The 8,440-nt window shown below is 33.2% G+C and overlaps 1 pseudogene; it reads left to right on the forward strand.

Moving 5' to 3' along the window:
* The first annotated feature begins 8,122 nt into the window (after positions 1 to 8,122).
* LOC138815177 (U6 spliceosomal RNA) lies at positions 8,123 to 8,222 on the forward strand (annotated as a pseudogene).
* Positions 8,223 to 8,440: the final 218 nt, after the last annotated feature.

The following is an 8,440-nucleotide window of genomic DNA, read 5'->3' on the forward strand; positions in this document are numbered from 1 at the left end:
GTAGGGACCAGAGATAGTAAGAGAGTCAAGTAATCAATATTAAAGGGATAGGATCCATGGAGGAATGAATCAGAGACCCGGCAGGTGCATTTGAAAATGTTCATACCCTGTGTCAAATGTTAGAACATCTTTCAAAATAGTGCATGAACAGTCTAAGAAGTCTAGTGGATAATATCACTGGATAAGTTCAGAATTGATAGTCTGTATCTAGATTAAATAAACCAAGAAGGGGCTGGGAAGGTGGCTCAGTGGTAGAGTGCTTGCCTTGCATGCATGAAGCCCTGGGTTTGATTCCTCAGCACCACGTAAGCAAAAAGAAAAAAGCCAGAAGTGGCTCTGTGGCTCAAGTGTTAGAGCACTAGCCTTGAGCTGATTAGCTGAGGGACAGCATCCAGGCCCAAAGTTCAGGACCCATTACCGGACCCAAAAATAAATAAATAAACAAACAAACAGATAAAGAAATAAACCAAGAAACTATGGTGGGGCAATGTGATACAAGCCTTGAATTCTAGCACTCAAACTGACAGGAGATTAGAGACTGGAATTACTACTGATAACTTCGCTGGACCAGGTAGTATAATTTTGTCTTAATAAAACAAACCAAACAAGGAAGGAATACACAGTTGGAAATTTGGGCTAATTTTTTCATTATGTTTTGAGAAGCCAAGTTTTCTATTGAAATACAACTGGTATATAATCCTCAGTTGTGTTTTATTTTATTTTTTATTTTTTTAACTCTTTTTAAATTTTTTTTTTTTGGTTCCGGTTTTGGGGCCTGAACTCTGGCTGGGCACTGTCCCTCATCTCTTCAGGTCAAGGCTAGTGCTCTACCACTTGAGCCACAGCGCCACTTTCTGCTTTTTTTCCTTTTTGCTTATGTTGTGCTGAGGAATTGAACCCAGGGCCTCATGCATTTGAGGCAAGTGCTCTTCCACTAAGCCACCTTCCCAGCCCCTCCTCAGTTGTGTTTTAAATGCGCTCTTCATTACAGAACATTCCTAGATGCAAAGTGGTTCATGATTCCCATCCAAAATTTGAAAAAGTACGTAATCATCATTCTGTTAGATTCCAAGGAAAGGATGAAGGATTACAAAAGCTTAAGCCTGGAGGAATAGCAAAGATCACCTAATGTAGGTCTTTATAGATCTTGCTAAATTGGAGTTTAGACTTCAAAAAATACTTTGGTTTCATTTGTAATTTCATATTCTATAGGATACTACAAAATTCTTTTTAGGTAGAGGGTTTAATTGACAAATTTACAGATGTTTCTTGCATTCTATTTACCTAGCATATTGTTTCAAGCGAGTTATAATTAGAACTCAGTTAATAGATAATTCTAACTGTTAATGTAGAAAATGATAATGTGAATAATTTAGACAGAGTTGCCAAGAAATTGATGATATTAATTTATAAATTTAGAAAAAGCAATTTTTGAGGCTTTAATATAACATGGTATGAATAGAATAATTGTGTGACCTCTTCTTTCTTCTACCTGTATGTAACACAGGAAGCAATTTCCTTAATTACGTGCCTCTGTATACAGTGAGAAAAATGCTAGGATTTGGGTTTGTTTTTATTTTTTTTTGTTTTATTGCTTTGTCATAGGGCTTGAACTCTGGACCTGGACACTGTCTCTGAGCCTGTTAAGCCCAAGGCTTGTGCCCTACCACTTCAACCTCAGTACCACTTGTGTCTGGCTTTTGCTGAGAAGTTTATTGGAGATAAAAATCTAGGGAACCTTCCTGCCTGGGTGGGCTTTCAACTGTAATCTTCCAATCTTAGCATCCTGAATATCTATGATAGTAAAAAAGTATAAATATAAATAATATTTGCAAGAATACCAGTGGAGGAAAAATGATGCAACCCAGTACGTTGTGGTGTTCTTTCCAGAACACGGAGGGCATCACATTAGCAAGGTGTAATATTTTTCCCAATAGAGATAAGCTATTTGTGATGTGAATTAAGGGAATTTTGAGGTGCACACTACAAGTTGGAAACTGTTGGTCTAGGATGACTTTAGGTCATAAATTTTGGGATTGATGGTCATAGAAATAATAGCTTAATCTGATAAACAATTGCTTACTCTTGAAGAATTAATTATAACCGGTGCTTTATACTTTTATCCTATACCAGAATGTGGCTATTTTTCTGTTCACTTCTCAATCTGTAACACCCCATTGGAAAATGCATCTATTGCAGAATTACATAAAATGCAAACAGGTACTATTTTGAATCTCTCAGGTATGGAATGTTGAGAATTTGAAAGTGAGTAGTTATTAGTCATAGGAATTTTGAAGAACACACCTATTCTGTCCTCTTAACAACTTATTTACTTTTAAAAGTTATGGGTTTCCATAGAATTAAATGGCTTTTGGTTTTAGTATGAGAAAGTACTAATTTATTCTTTTCTGAAAATATTGGCAAGTATATTGTGAATAAATTATCTAGTTGGATAACATTCAAGTTGATGGCCCTCTGATAAAGAAGGGGTAATTAATTCAAATTATATGCCAAATAGTACTGAATTTTTAAAAAGTTACTACATAAAGAATAATATTTACTATACCAATACAGTGAAATTTTATTTCATGCAGGCTATTTTTTAAATTTAATTTTAATGTGAAAGTGATGTGCAGTGGGTTAGCAATGGTAAGGCAGTGAATACATAACTTTTCAAACTTGTTATGCCCTCTCTCATTTTTTCTCACGTTTTTCCTTCATACCCAAACCCCTCACACGTTGTAATGTACATTTCCAACATATTGTCTCCTGAGTATTGCTATTGCATTGGTTTGCTTTTTGTCCTTTATCTCGCCATTTTGTGGTTTCTCTTCCCTTCCCTAATTAAGGTAAATGTATACACAATACACAGGGTACCAAATTCAAACACAGTAGGAGTTATACCATAGGGGAAAAACCCAAGGAAAATAGAAATCACATAGTACATTAAAAACAACAACTGCAAATAAATATCTCTTTCCATATCTTGGAATTCATTTTGCTCAGCATCAGCATATACCTTCATATATATGCGTAACAAAACCACTGGAAAATAATAGTTTCATGGATACTATATCATGAAAACAACATGTTAACTGTTTTTGATGATAAACGTGGAATTAGGATTGGTAAATTTGAGATTCTGATAAAGGAATTCCAAAAGTGTTTTAAAATTATGGCAGGTAAATTTTAATTGTTCTAACTTTTAACTTAGCCTATTAAGAAAATTTAAAATTTCCTGGGAAAATAGGCTTTCATGCAAAGAAATCCATGGAGACTTAGCTAAGAGGGAGCAATGTGGGTAAGGTGGCTCATTTTCACAGTAAACAAACAAACCTCTCAAACCTTGCTGTAAATCCTGTATAGGTTCCCATGAGAATTGTCCTTACCCAGGAAATATACTCTTACTGTGTGAAACAAGGTTGTATTGGAATTTAAATTCAAAGTTTTTTTTTTAAATAAGACATCAAAATTTCAGAATTGACCTTTAATTACTAAACAGTAATTCTCTTAAAAAGATTATTTGGGTCAAAATATTTAGGGAGAAAGTGTCCTGCACAATGAAAGAACGTATTGAGTTTACACTTCTCTGTTTTAATACTTTCCACAATTTCTTTGCACGTGAAGCACTGAAACACAGAAAAAAATCTGACTGGATACTTCAATGATTTCACATTTCTAAGTAGCTCAAAAATATAATATCCTTATTAACATGAGATAGTGAAAACTTCTCTTATTACATAAGCCCAAAAGTTTGGGGATCAGAAAAGAATCGAGCAAATAGAAAAGGTAAGAAAACACGTCATTAGAAGCCCTAGCTAAGCGTTTTGGTTTCAGCACTGGAGGGGGCCAAAACTATTTTATATAGTGATATAGATTGTGTTAATCTTTTTGCTACCTAAAGTGATTTTACAGAGCTTATTTGGCTCAGTATAATGCAGAACAAATTGAATCAAGACATGAAAATAAATTCCACCTCCAAATAAAAGAGTTTTCAAAGAGAAACCATGAAGATGTAGCAGTGGGGGAAGCCTTATAGTGCTTCAGCTTCACTAGAATTGAAGCCAAGAACCTGTGATTAATTGGAAATCAGGCAAGAGCTAAGAAGAGGACATAGAAGTAGGACATAGAAGTATTGTCCTTTGTAACAGACAATATCATCCAAGGAATTGGTGATTTAACTCTATTCTTCTCCATACATCTTGTTGAGCAAATACAAGACCAAGAGGAAAATAACCTATTGAAATAATTTTGCAAAGAATAACTTCACTGTTCCTGATATGGTATCTAAAGAAATTCTTAAGAGAGAAGATAAAAGTTTTAAGAGAGAAGATAAAAGTGGAGTATTCTTAGGTTTCCTCTAAGCTTCTTGTTAGCAAAATATCTTTGAGGTTAGAAGTGATTGATCCAAAAAGTGGTGGAATACTTATTTTTGTGGGCACTTTAGACACAAGAAGATTTCAAGGTTAAAAAAAAAGAAAAAATTATAGCTAAATATTTGTGATTATATTTTCTTGGACTGGATTTTTGGAGACAAAGTTTTGCATTAGCGTTGGTCCTCATTAACACAGTTGTTGGATTTTCGTGGCAACCAAATGAAAAGGGGAAGTTTAATGGACACGCTTGAACAAGTAAACAGCATGATAGAAAATAATGGCAAATAATATTTAATGAATTATTTTGAACAATTACTTTGTGAGAACAAAGAAGGAAAGATATAATTCAAAATCACTTGACTTTATTAAAAGTATGAAAATGGAGTAGTGAGGAGATTGAGAGAAAACAGAGAGGACTGTTTTCTCTCCAGTGGAGAAATAGGTTCTTGATCTTGTTTCTTCCATTCTGTCTTCACAAGCTATCAAGTGTGACTCAGGACTGGAGTATCCATTTCAGACAAAGAGCACTCGCAGAAGAAAATATTTGCCGAAGATATAGGTGATTTATAACCTTAGACAATCTTTCTAAATCTGGTCAAAATTCTCCCCTACCCCAAAATGCCCTCTTTGAACAGATTGTTTGCTTTTCCAAAGACTGCCCTTCATTAACTGCTTAAAATTTTGAGAGGTCATATTCATACTCTCTAGTGATTGCTGTTTGGTTGTCATTTTTGTGTGTTTTTGTTGGTTGTTTTTTTTAACTGAATTTCAAAAGGTTGTGCAAGTGTTTTACAATTAAATATGTCCATCTAATTGTCTAATTCTCCTGGATCGGAGTCACTCCTTCTATCAATGTCAACCAACTCTTTTTCCAAGATTGAGTTCAGATTTAGCACTTCCTTCATTACATATGTACATTGAGTATTCTAGCTGTACTTGCCCCTTGTTCCATTTTTCATTCATTCTATTTCTTTACTATTGTTCCTCTCTGGTTTCAATTTCCTGATAGTCATTCTGTTAAACTGCCTGTTAATACTTTGAAACGTTTATATACATTCCATGGATTTTCACTCCCACATATACTTGAACTGATGTCAGCTTATATTTCCATAATTCATTCATCTGCAATAACAATTTGCAAGACTGGAGATGTGAAGCACTTAGACATGATTTTATTCTAGTTCATTTGGAAGATTAATCTTTAGTCAACAAGAAAATTTAAAAATGGCTTAGAATTTATTTCTAACTACCAGTTTTTATAAATTGCTTTGTAAAATGGTGTATGATTATTTTATTTTACATAGGATAATTTTTTTACTACCTATAAGTTTTGGAAAACGAAGAAAACTAAAATTTACTACTTAGAGGAATATGACACAAATAAAAGACAGATTTTGTTTTTGTCACATCTCTCATCAGTACCGATATTCAAAACTTAAAGTCATATTTCTTACTATGTTAGACAGATAGGGAAAATATAAAACAACACATGATAAGGCAACTATTAGTGACTTTTTAAAATGTACCTTCTTATGTGATAAAATTTACTTTATTAGCTAATATTTGGGTTTGAAATATGGGAGGCTGATATATTTAACACATTTCTGGAAGGCACCTACTGAACAACACAAATGGTGGGGAGTACTATTTCTACACTTGGATGAATGGTTGAACTTGTTTGCTATTGGTGCTGGGTACATAAATCAACTCTATTGTAACTAGCTCCCTATACTTGAAATCCTTGTAATATCACTATCATCTACTTGTCAAGTGCTATTTTGGCAAATGTGATTTTAAATAGTTTATTTGAAAATGAATATACTTTCAGGAGATTAAATATAGGTTATCTTTGGTTTGAGAATTACAACATTTTTTTATACTACAGAACCTCATTTTACTGAAGTACCAGTGTTTTGTAGCACTAAGGATCTTCTCAATTAATGTTTTTCTAAATTATATTTGACCTCTAAATCAGGTATTCCTAGCCTTGGTAGGCCACTTATGGATCTATCATTACAAAAACTATTTTTTGGCTTCACTAAAATCTTTCATTAATCATTAGGAGAGGGCTATTAAAAATAATCTTGTTCATTTGTAATTTTGTTGACTCATATGGGCTGATCATCTGTAAATTGAAAGTTTGAATTATAGTACTTTCTCTCAGATTTTGTCATCTCATCTTTCATTTTAACTTGCCTTGCAGTTCACAATTGAATTCTGCTAAATCTTGTAAGCAACTGGGGTCCTGAAATATTATAGGAAATGAGAAATTGAGATGTCTTCAATTATTTTCTGTTGGCATGTTGCATGGGCCTATGTGAGAAGTCTTGCCCTTGTTATCTGATGATACAGATAACTAGGAACTGGTATCCTCGGATCCGTGGGTACTTCAGAAGAATAATAGCTTTTAGACATCATATCAGCAAAATTTGGGTATAATCAGTAAGAATGCTTCAGAAATATGGAGAAAAACACTTTGGGACCAGCGAGTTAAAACAATAAACAGAGCATCAGAGTAAAATCCATTATAGATTAGCAGAAAACAATACTGTTATTTTACCATGTGAATTCAGAAGATAACGAACACATAGAACGTATCACAAGTTTATACCGAAGATATTGCATTGATACTTTTTATATTCTAATATATATCCTAAATCTAATTATTTATATTCCATTCTATTTATCGGAATAAGTATCAATATATTTGTCAAATTATCAATTCTAGTAATATTCACTGTGTGGAATTTAAAATCAGCACATACTTTATATTTATAAATATAAAATTTATAAGTATATATAATATAAAAATAGTTTTGTATTGTTGTGTTGTGGTTAGGGAATCAAAGGCAACTCTGTTTCAAAGTATTCTTCCATTATCTCTACCTCAGTGTTTGGTAGAGTTAGACTTAAAGCTTTACCATTTGTAGATTTACAGCCTAGAGGCAAGAGGAAACACTGTGATTAAAACATTACCAATTTAAGGCCTAATATCGAGGAGAAACATATGGACTTTTCCAGGAGCTATGGAAATATTTGGTGATAGAGAGTCAGTACTGTAAGTTCCTGCCTGGTTGGATGATAGACAGGCCAGGACAGTAGGTAATCATGCATATGAAAATTTTTTCACCTTCTTGGCTTTAGCTACTTTTGAAATGATAAGTATAATAAACAATTATATTTTGATAAAATACCTTCTATTCTGAACAATTCTGTCTGAACTGTTCATCTTTCTATGATCCCTTGTAACTAAGATTAGTTTTGTTCCAGTAAGACAATCTATGCTGTCAGGGTAAGATATTCTGGTTGGTCTGTTCCTACAAGGAAGAAGGGTAAAGGTTCAGGTAGACATTTGTCCCAGCAAGACCTTATTTGGGAAATTTTAAGCTGCAGAAGTTTAGAAGTAGCTCTCAAGCAAGGCTTACTTTGAATCCATTAGCTCTACAAAGCTAACTCAGTTGATAAATAAGTACTTGAAAAGCCATCACCTTTGGACTTAGCTTTAAAGGCTTCAAAGTATGATCAAATTTAAAATGAAAACGACAAAATAATCATTGACAAAAAAATTGTAAATATGAGCAATCGGCCAAATGATATAAGCTTTTCCACTATACACAGAATTTTAGAGAAATAAGATCAATCACATTTTAAGGAACAATAAGTGTTCCTTGTTACAAATAGGCAACCATGGATATATGCCTGTGTAAAGATTGCATCATTAAGTACTTAAATTTAGAGGGTACTTCATGCTTCAGCAGCAGGTCTACCCAAATTACAATAATACAGAGATTAACATGGCACTTGCACAAGGAGTATATGAAAATTTGTGAAGTATTCTATATTTTTCATTCTTCTGATGCAAGAAATATAAAAACAGTTATTAAAAAGTTGATTACAAAAATACAAGTGTAACAATACATGTAATTCATAGAATTAAAGGTTAGTTTGACATCAGTGTATTAAATCTTCACCTTAGAAAGGCCTTTACATAGCATAACCTTTACAAAACTGAAATTACATAACAATGTCATGTTATCCCAAAGAAATAAAATAATATAAGGACC

Source organism: Dipodomys merriami, unplaced genomic scaffold (genome assembly GCF_024711535.1).
Source record: "Dipodomys merriami isolate MVZ:Mamm:240054 unplaced genomic scaffold, mDipMer1.0.p SCAF_108, whole genome shotgun sequence".
In the NCBI taxonomy this organism is placed as follows: Eukaryota; Metazoa; Chordata; class Mammalia; order Rodentia; family Heteromyidae; genus Dipodomys; species Dipodomys merriami.